An 11481-nucleotide genomic window follows, 5' to 3' on the forward strand; every position below is an offset into this window, starting at 1 on the left:
CGGCTGGTCTGCGAAAACTAAACAATGTTTACATTTTTCCACTCAACCAGCAAACAACCGTAGTGGTTTCCATAGTAACCGCAGTAACCGCTCCTGCATTGAATGTCAAAACCGAGCTGTGCCCTTCAGAAAGTTGTACCCATCAGCCACCCTCATCGCTCGTGGAAAGCTGGATAGCATAAACCGATGACATCAGATGGCTCAAGACCAAGTAGCTCAACTGTTGTTTCCCTGAGTGGGCAAGGCTAAAATACTCAGCAGGTTGCTGTGCCTTTCCTTGCAGTATGAAGGATTTCGACACTTCAAAACTTATCTATTTGAAATTTTTAGTAACAAGTAATATGGGTTGCTATTGAAAATGTGAGTTTTTCATAATTTTTTCGAGTGTGAAAATCTTACGTAAGAAATGATTAAACCCCCATCCCCCCAAATAAGATTTTGTAAGATTTCGCGGAACACCCCCTCCCCCCATTATGCCTTACGTAATTAGTGCACGGCCCCTAGGCTATATTGCCTCTCAAATGAGACTAATAGCACAAAAATCGGTTTAGCCATCTCTGAGAAACAGGCGATAATTATTACCCTGTCAAAACAGGTTTTTTAAGGTTAACTTTTAAACTACTTGTCTGTTCTCAATAAAACTTCTTGACAATTTTTATATTATAGCAAGAGCTTTCATTTGGTACTAAGATCATTGAAATCGGTTGTCTAGTTCCGGAGAAAATCGTGTCACGTAGTTTTCACATTTTTACTCATAACTTTTAAACAAAAAGTCGGACCATGAAACAACACAATAGTGATACACTAGGCAATAGTACCTTTCAAACAAAAGTAAAATCGAACGAATCGGTTCAGCCATCTCCGAGAAACAGGCGATATTCGTCGAACCTTATCGATTAGTATAAGTGACTCGGCCCTCCGGGCCTCAGATCAACTTTGTGTTTTTCGACCAATTTTTAAACCTTTGTTATAGTATAACAAAGGTAAAACATGAGATTAGTCTATTAAACTAATTATTGGATATTAGAAGCACTGATGGAAACTCAAATGACGCAACTGTATTTCACTCGCAGGATTGCTGGTGAGATTGTTCTATGCTTCCTCATGATCCTTATTGTTTGCCCGGCCTTGTTTGCATATAGGGGTTTTTGCGACCGGGGAAGGTTCTTATGATGGTTAGAAACCTATCTCCCCACTAAGAGGGGGGCTTCCATACAAATGAAATACAAATTTCCTCATAACTCGAGAACTAATCAAGCAAATGGAACCAAATTTGGCATGTTGGTGTTTTTTGGGAGGTAATTTTTTTTTCTATGGGGCATTGAGACCCTTCCCCTCTTTAGGGGAGGAATTATGACCCCTCCACACTATAAGAGAAGACGCTCCCATACAAATGACATCCGCCGAGAATCACCTCTATCTAGGTTTATTTATTTTGCTAGGTCTACTGACCTCTATTATTTTCTTTCAGTTGGCTCCGAACGAGCGACAGCGAGGAGAGGAAACCCTCTGCGAAATGATACTTTCCGTGGAAACATTTTTCGTGAAATGGTACATCCCACGTAAGGTTTTTCGCGAAATGGTATTTCGCGAAACTCTATATTCCCCGTTAAGGTCAACCGAGAAGTGATGTTCCATAAAATGGTATTCGGCGAAATATTATACAATCATGGCGAATATTTTAATGCTATCCGCTTTATTTTATCACACTAAGCAATGGGGGGCGTTATTTTCTACTTTACTGTGAGAAAAATTTGTATATTAAACCACCCATAATCTCCTCAGAAACTTGCAAAAGTCGAGATTGTGACAAAGGTCATCCGAGATTCACGATTTATGTACAACATAGTTTAATTTGTGGCAATTCGAAGTTTGTCGGGTTAGCTAGTCTTATATATAAAAATGGATTTCTGTCTGTCTGTCTGTATGTCGGTATGTTCACTCTAGAAGCGAAAACTACTGAACCGATCGGCGTGAAAATTTGCATGTAGGGGTTTTTGGGGCCAGGAAAGGTTCTCATGATGGTTAGAGACTCCTTCCCCCACTAAGAGGGGGGGCTCCCATACAAATGAAACACAAATTTCTGCATAACTCGAGAACTAATCAAGCAAATGGAACAAAATTTGGCTTGTGAAGGTCTTAGGAGGCAAGAATCTTTTCTATGGTGAATTAGGACCCCTCCCCATTTTAGGAGGGGGGGGGGCTCCTAAACAAATGAAATACAAATTTCCTCATAACTCCAGAACTAATCAAGCAAATGAAACCAAATTTAGCATGTGGGTGTTTTTGTAGGCAATTTTTTTTCTATGGTGAATCGGCACCCCTCCCCTCTTTGGGAGGGACATCATGACCCCTCCCCCCTTCAATAGTGGGGGTGCGCCTATACAAATGAAATACAAATATCCTCATAACTAGAGAACTAATCAAGCAAATGGAATCAAATATGGCATGTGGGGGGTTTTGGAAGCAGAAATTTTTTTATGGTGGTTTGAGATCCCTCACCCCTGTGGTAGGGGGATAAGGACTCTCAAACAAATAAAACAGAAATTTTTGCGTAACTCAAAAACTAATCAAACTCGAGAAATATTAGACTCATCCATAAAACATTAGTCAATAACACGACCACCAAAAACTATCAATAGTAACACTAGATGATTCAGAGCGAGACGGCCACAGGCCGTGAGTGTTGCCGGCAACCTGCCGTCGGAAGCGCCGGCCACTGCGGGAGGAAGCCCTCCCAGTAGAGATCATTTCTATCTAGGTTTATTTATTTTCCTAGATCTACTGACCTCTATTACTTTCCTTCAATTGGGTCACCCCTGCGAAATGGTACCTTCTACGAAAAGATTTTCCGTAAAATGGTACATCCCGCGTAAGGCTTTTCGCGAAATGGTATTCTGCGAAACTCTAACGGGTGGCAACTAAAATTTTGGAATTTTTTCAAGCTGTCAAAATAAGACAAAGATACATGAAGAAGATCTGATTTACCGAAATTAAAGATACATTATCCATTATTGAAAATAAATTGGTGTACATTTAAAAACGGTCCGTAATCGGTTGTTCGGCAAAGGTTTCGTTTGACGTCGAAATAGGAGCGTTGTACGGCCGTCATGCCAACTTTGCGAATGCATCTCTTGATTATACCAATACTGTTTACAATTTGTGACTCTCCAGTTATTTTTGTACACCAAGGAACCTAAAATCCCGAAGAAATCTTCGTTTGGGCGCACTGAGATAGATTTTTCGGGCCGTGGTTTTTGGGTAAAAATGGGATGGAATGGGTAATCAAACGATAATGTTTTTTTGGCGTAAGGCGATGATGCTCTATCCGGCCAAAACACGTATTGTCCATCTGCATGATGTTTTTGTAGAAACGGGATCAAAATTTTCTTCAAACATTCATCTAGTGCATCTTAATTGATAATCAAACCAGAAGGCTTGTTGTTAAAGAAACGAAAAAGAGAACGATGTCCTTCTGCGTCTAAAATTTGGTTTGCCTTCCACTACCTTCCTTGCGAATAGTTGTTAGGCAACAAAAACTTTTTTTGTTGAAAAAAAAAAGAAAATAAAACTAAAAAGTTAAATATCTAAAAAAGTACATTTTTTAAAAATTTTATTTTTTGACATGTTAAAGGTAACAATATACACTATTCTTTCTGAAAGTTTCATTGCTGGCGAATGAAGGGCAAATAAGCTATAATATTTTGTTTTTTTATTTTCACCAACAATAATTTTTTACAGTGTATAAAATTTAAATTAAAATAGGTTAAAATGGTTATAAGGTTAAAATAGTAATAAATATAAGGCAAACAAATGACAGTTACCATAAAACAAATTGTACCAAAATCCAAAACCAGACAACACTGTAGGCTAAAAGAATTTAGACAAAGACGATCAACACTTTAAGCCCTGATGAAGATCCAAATCCGGATCGAAACGTTGGCGTAAAAAGACAAATATAACGTCTACTATAATTTAATGACTGAATGGCCAAAATCCCAATCATTCGATACTTATATCTCAGTCGAAAAATACTAGTGAATTAATTATTTTATTGTTACACACATAGACATAGAACATAGAAGCACTCATGATGATGATGATGATGATGATGATGATGATGATGATGATGATGATGATGATGATGATGATGATGATGATGATGATGATGATGATGAGTCCAACCGTTTGAAGGTTTTTGTAACATTTTATACGTCAAATTAGAAGCAAAGTGAAATCTAATATTGTAATTCCACCAGAGTTGTGCTTCCAAACTCGACATCGTCTAATATTTGACTTCTTAACTTGAAATTTCCTTCCAAGGTGATATCGAGCAAAAAGTACGGATGTAACCGCATAATAAAAAGCTTGGTTAACTAAGCCGGAAGTCAACAGGGCATTTTAATTTATATTTGTTAAATTATAAAACCCAATAGAATTGAATTATTTTCACAAACATAACAATAATTGAATGGAATAGTATCCAACAACATTACCAGCCAGTTGATGGCTACTTATCCCAAGCCGGTCTCCCCTACTTGTAGCGTATGACCAATCCCGACCGGTGAGCTGCTGCTAGCGGGTCTACCGACGACGCTCCTCCCACGAGCCACGTTATGATATATTGATTGCGTGCCTTGGGTCGGGAAAAAACTAATAATAGTTGTAGACCTGCTAGCAAGCGCAGGAAATAAGAATCCATTACAGCCGCGGCACTGTCGGGAAGGAACTTCCATTTCTCATTGGACTACTCGGCACATGGCGGTTTTTCACCGGTCCTAACGGGAGGAAGGTAGTAATTTCACATCAATATGTTAATTAAGGGGGAAATAAACCACGGCCAGTTGGCGTGCGTTTTTTTCTGTCTTTCTCTCTTTTCTAGTAGCATAAACCCGCGGCAGAATTATTTGCTTGAATCGGCAACGTTCAGTTGCTAATGTGACTGTTTTTGGTTCGCGAAAACGAATCAGAACAAGGGCAAATGATTGTGTTTTTGTTCCTTTTCCGTATGTACTGAACCATAAGTTTCATAATCATAATTAATATGTGCATTCGGAATTGGCTGACATGTTGCGGCATTGAATATTACCAGAAGGCGTGTTTAGCAACTGGCTGGCAACCAGAATACATAATCAAACGTACAAATGTTAAATAAAATGAAAACACGAACAGAGACAGTCGTTCGAGCACTTTAATTCCACCCAAACGGCTGTATTGTTCTAAAAGAATCACCAAGCAAATAAAAGCGAACATTAATAATAATTGAAGTTTACCCATGAAACACAAAAGCACAAGTAATTCCATCTTGTAAGAACCACTTGCTCTCTGTGACACAAACGAAAGTTGTCCGGGCAAACAAGCCCAAAACGAAACACAAAATTGAATTAAACGAGCGGACTTTCGGTTGAACGGTTTCCTTCTACTGTGTGTGTCTCGGTCGGTGCGTTGAATCTGTCCACTTTCGGTCTCCCGGACCCGAACCCGGACCGGTCGAATCAGCGGTGTAACTCACCGGCAAACGGACTTTATTATTATTTCACACATTTTTTTTCCTTCGTCGCACTGACTGGCCCAGGTCTTGCTGCCATGGTTCAGCTTAAGATAAATCTACCCCACCCGCCAGGCGGTCCGGGCGGTACGGCGGAAAACCTGACCAAGTTTCTTTTTGCTTACTCCGCACTTGCTCTTGGTCTGTCACTTTTTAGCATGTGATATTCGAAGCTGACCAACTGCCCAACAGCACGGACAGATAATAAAAGTTTCGGTCACGTTATTTATATTGTTGATATATGTTTCATGCATTTTCTTGCCGCCATCGTTTTTTTTTTTGTTCTCTCGTCTTCTTTTCTGCTGTTCGTTGCACTCCGACGGGGAAAGATTTTCCTTTTTCGCCGGATGCCCAATTTCCTCCTCTCTACCCGTGATGGTGGGAACTTTTGTAAGCCGGAAGAGTAGCCATGGGCATCTCGCAACGTACCAATGGGCAAAAGCTTCAGGAAACTTCTTGGATAGATTGCGGAACCGAGCAAAAGAAGTAATCCACTGAGTTGGAGCTGAAAACGAGCAGCTCGTTACGACTCCGGCCAGAGCGTTGTTCGGGGTAGTCTTCGGTTTGTGTGATTTTCTTTCTACTCCAGAGTTTCGCCGTTCGCAGAAGAAGAGACCGAGGACGAGGAGAAAATTCCCAAGTCGTTGATCATCGCAAAGTGGATTGGGGCCTCATGAGTGGAGGGTAATTTGTCTCCGATGCATTCGGTGGTTGTACTACAATCAATATAAATCTGAAAGGAGCTCATTTCGGTTCTTTGATCTATTTGTGAGGGAGATTTTTTCCCCTTTCGCGTTTCCTGTAATAAAGTGCTATCACCGGAAACATAAACATAAAATTATGCAAGAAAATGATTAAAGAACGAAAAGCTATGCCCTGGCGTGCCCAGACTGGGCAACACCGGGGCACATGCCTTCTTTATGAAGTTAACGTAAAACAAAATAATTTCTGTATAACCCATCAGAAATCCACTGTTTTAATTTAATAGACCACTATTTGTGCGATAAGTAAATTTATTGCGTATGTTTTGTCGACTCTGAGATTCCCTATTTTATTTTTATCGGCTTTCAGTCTTATTAAATCAAAACATATTTTATACTTTCTCCGACGTTTCGACTATATTCTGTAATAAACCCGTGATAACGACTAGCCGATAAAAAAAGTAATAAATTAATTGCGTAAAAATAGTTCCGCTTTCACTGCAAAGAAAAGTCCGAAAAATATGTTCTGCCTGATAGACATTTTTTCTTGTTTGTCATTTTCTAATATTTTAATGATAGAATATTCAAGATAATATTTCTTGTTGTTTCTGAGTTACACCTCCCAGTTAGCCTCGAGGTAAGAAGCTAATGAGTCAGTCGTCGTATGTTCGAATCTCGGCTGGGAGAGGCTATTAGAGCCAATAGGATCGTAGCAACTGGCTCTGCAAACCAAGCAATAATGTGAGTTTTATTGTAGCCTTATGGTGGTTTTCATGACTAATTTTGGTCTTAAATGTCATAATACGAGTGTAATAAAATTAACATTGTTGCTTGAGAATTGTCCTGTACCTTAACAGCTGGCTGCGAAGTCTGTCGCATAAACCAGAAGGTCAAGTTTCGATAACGGAATGTTGCACCTAGGCTTTGCTTTGCATTTTTTGTTGTTTCTGAGTTATGGCTGAAAAATTCGACAGAAGTTTTTGTAGCGTCTTAATAGAATTCGAAACCTTAAATTATATAAAAAGAAAACTATTCCAATTAAATTCTTTCTAATACTTTCTAATACTTCTTATTCTTATTTCTAATACTACAGTGGGTGATAATTGGCTCTTAGCAGTTGAAGTAAAAAATTCGTTTTTAGCAGGAATTTATGGGGGTATTTATCACTCACCTAGCAGTAGCCATCTAGGTTTTATCGAAAGTTTTGAAAAACTGTTTTGCGGAGGTATTCGTGGACGATAAAAGGAATGTAATTGTTGCTGATTTTAACGTAAGATAGAATGAAGCAGCACTATAATTGATATTGAATTTTCAAACGATGATGAGTGCAAAGGTAATGTCGTGGAGGAATTAAAAATTTCTGATCATGAAACCATCTGCATTCAAGTTGGTAACATGGCAGGAATTAATCTCTCAGTGCGAAATGAGCAAATCGTTTCTTGGAAGTGATATTCGAGAGAGCAACTGCAAGCCATCCTGCGGTCTGACGAAACAGTTAGTCGGTGGATGATGCTTCCAAGCAACTAAGCGCCTCACTTATGTCCGCTGTAGAACGACTCACGGAGATTGTTGCTCCAAGATCAGCTGGATCCAATAATTGGTATGGCGCTGATTTCAGACTGAGTTCGGCCTGCCAAACTTGGAAACGAACTAGAAATTCAGGGCACTTTAGAGAATATAAGTTACAGCGAAACATATACGTCCGAGAGCTAGTTTCTAAGAACAAATCAGTTCCACGTGAAATTGAGAGATGCAGTGGAGATTCTAAGAAACTATGGAAGTGTCTTAAATCGTTGATGAAACCAGGAGGCGATGCTTCAGCGGAAATTATCTTCGATGTAGAAAGTTCTGATGCTGAAACAGCATTTTTGTTGATTACTTTCTTCGTGTAGAGTGTTGAAGAAATCCATGACAGGATTCCCTCACCAACTACCGAACCAGCAAATGAGAATGTGTTACCAAAGACCTGTTTTGTTTAGTTTCAATCGTTCAGTATAACACAACTGAAAGAAACAGTTGCTTCTATGAAGGACTGTGCCGGCGTAGAAAGCATTACGAAACGCGTGATGCTGGATGCGTTTGATGTTATAGCAAATCAAATGCTGCGATTTGTAAATGGTTCTCTCCAGCGGGGGGTATTTCCAGATGCGTGGAAGAAAACGGTGGTGATTCCGACACCGAAAATCACGAACTCGTCGAAACCAAAAGATTACAGACCGATAAACTTATTACCGTTGTACGAGAAGGCGTTAGAGACGATTGTGAAAGAGTAATTGACTGCCCATAAATGCATAATAGCCCCATCTGACTTTTCACCACTTTTGAGATAAACCTGGGAATCATTTTTAAATTAATTGTTCTTTCAATATTTCAAACAAAAAAGTTATGTTTGTTCCCAAGATGTTGAAAAAATATCAAACTATGTCAGTCTCATATCAGAAATAAACGCATAACAGTCATATTAGTAAAAACATATCAATAAGCATATGTTTTTTGGAAATGCCTGGACAGATTCGACTGCAGCAACTACCAAACGGAAGATTTTATGGCCTAGAAGAATACTATTGAGGAGAATTTGGATCGGATGTACGATTCCAAAGTTACAGTGGGAGCAAGTTCCGGAATATATGGGACTTGAACATAGAAGCACCTTGTATCACAACAAACCCATCATGTGACTCCTAAATCTAAACTATTGGTAGTCGTATAAAGTGTTCAAGACGTCAGTGGCCACATCTAAACATGTCCGTGAATGTTCCAGATACCTCTATGGCGATCAGTTTCTGAATTTAACTAACATATAACATGTGACATCTCTAAATCGGTACTCGAAATTGCAAAACTAGTTTGAAATAGTTCATTTGTTGTCACATATGTCCAGTGTCCAGGATCACATTGGTCATACTTGGACACGTTTTGGGAGTGTTCCGAACACACGGGAAAGCGACCAGCTTCTGAATCAAACAAACCCCACCGTGCGACCTCACTATAAACTCAAGATAACAAATTACAACAAAAAGTAGAAAAGGCCAGGAAGAGATTTGAGTCAAAAAGGACATTTTGAACAATTGAATTGAACGTGGTCTTGAAAATACTGCCGAGTCACCGACAACGCTAGGATCAAGGCATGCTGTGCCTGTGGCTGTATTTTTGACAATTTTTTTGGAAAAAATAGAAGTAATTTGCAACCTTTTAAAACTAATTCTAAGATGGAGCAACTTTCATGGACGGACTTCGTAGAGCAACGGCTTTCATGATTTTTTTCCAACTTCAAGTAACTTTTCAAGTAATATGTGAATTTGTAATAAAAATAACAATTTTTTATATCATTTACAACAAAATTGGTCATAATAATTATTTTTCTAAATGCAGCCGTTTTCGAGGTATTCGGAGAAAAAGTTAGAGATATTTTAATTTTTCATGTTGAACACGTCTTTTTCATATGTTACTCCAGTTACTCCTCTATTCCTATGAAATGTCTAATGACTACAGTTAATTTCCTACAACTTAACCGAAAGCACTTTATTGATTCAATCTTTCGCTTTTGAGTTGTGAGTATTTTGAAAACTGTATTCGAAAAAACTGGAAACACTAATTAGTTAGTAACTTTTTACCGCGTGAATAAACATAACAGAAGTTTTGACTAAAACACACAACTCAAAAGCGAAAAGTTGAATCAATAAAATATATTCGGATAAGTTGTAGGAAATTAAATGTAATTATTAGAAACTTTATAGAAATAGTGGGCAATCGGAGTAACATAAGAAAAAGACGTGTTTAACATAAAAAATAAAAATATTTCCAACTTTTTCTTCGAATATATCGTAAACGGCTGCATTTAGAAAAATAATTATTATGACCAATTTTATTGTAAATGACATAAAGAATTGTTATTTGTATTACAAATTAATATATTACTTGAAAATCCCAAGTTGGAAAAAAACATGAAAGTCGTTGTTCTACGAAGTCCGTCCATGAAAGTTGTTCCATCTCAGAATTACTTTTAAAAGGTTGCAAATTACTTCTATTTTTTCCAAAACAAATTTAAAAATTTTCAAAAATGGTATATATTTTATATCTTGATTTTAAGTTTTATTTTCAAATTTATGAAAAATTGGTAAAATATTTTGTTAGCGCATATTTTTTTCATATTCAGAAATCAATTTTCAACAACTTTTGCTTAGACATAATATTTGTAAAATCAATAATTTCGAGATAAAAGCTTTCAAACATAATAGGTACACATGAAAACAAATACACTTTTTTTAAATATTCGTCTTGAATCAAAATGGCGCCAAACCACGCTTGTAAAGTTTCATCTAAATCAGAATGGTTCAAATTTTGTCATTTACCTATTTCACGTGGAACTGTTCAATTGGTGGCGTATGTAGAACGTACTGGTTCATTGCTGGCAGAACAGTCAGGTTTCCGGAAGAACCATTCGTGCCAATCTGTTTTAAATTGAAGTGGAAACAATGCATAGAACAAGGCAAGATAGTCCTAGCAGTTTTTGTTGATCTCAAACGTTCCTTCGAAACAATTGATCGGACGAAGCTAGTGGCAGCTCTGAAACGTTCTGGTCAGTGTTGCCACATTTGCAGATTTATCTGGAAAAGTACAGATTTTTCCGATTTTTTGGTACAGATTCTGTACGGTACAGATTACAGATTTTTGTCATAAAGTACAGATGGGTACAGATTTTTTTAGGTATCAAAACTATTTTTTTTTCAGTTTTGTTACTTGAAATCAATAGAGGAGCACTTCTTGACATGAATGCAAACAAAACAAAAAGTGTCTGTCTTTAAGGTTAGCAAGAATATGTACCAATATCATCATAGAAATCAGTAATCTGCGATTTTTGTATTTTTTTGAAGCAAACAAACCAAGTTTTCCTATGTAACAAACCAACTTTGTGGTACAGATTTTGGTACAGATTTTTGAAAGCAAAAGTACATATGAAAAAGATTTTTTTACCTTCCAGTACAGATGAATATGTGGCAACACTGGTTCTGGTATTCGCTAAACTGCACTGAAGTGGTTTCAAAGTTATCTGGAAAATCACGTACAAGTAACGAGGTACAAGAGACGTGTGTCGCCAGAAGCTTCAGTAAACCTTGGAGTTCCTCAGGGTAGTGTGCTTGAACCGTTGTTGTTCATTTTAAACTAGCTGACCCGACAAACATCGTATTGCCACAAATTAAACTGTGTTGTACATAAATCGTGAATCTCGGA

The sequence above is a fragment of the Sabethes cyaneus genome, chromosome 3 (genome assembly GCF_943734655.1).
Source record: "Sabethes cyaneus chromosome 3, idSabCyanKW18_F2, whole genome shotgun sequence".
In the NCBI taxonomy this organism is placed as follows: Eukaryota; Metazoa; Arthropoda; class Insecta; order Diptera; family Culicidae; genus Sabethes; species Sabethes cyaneus.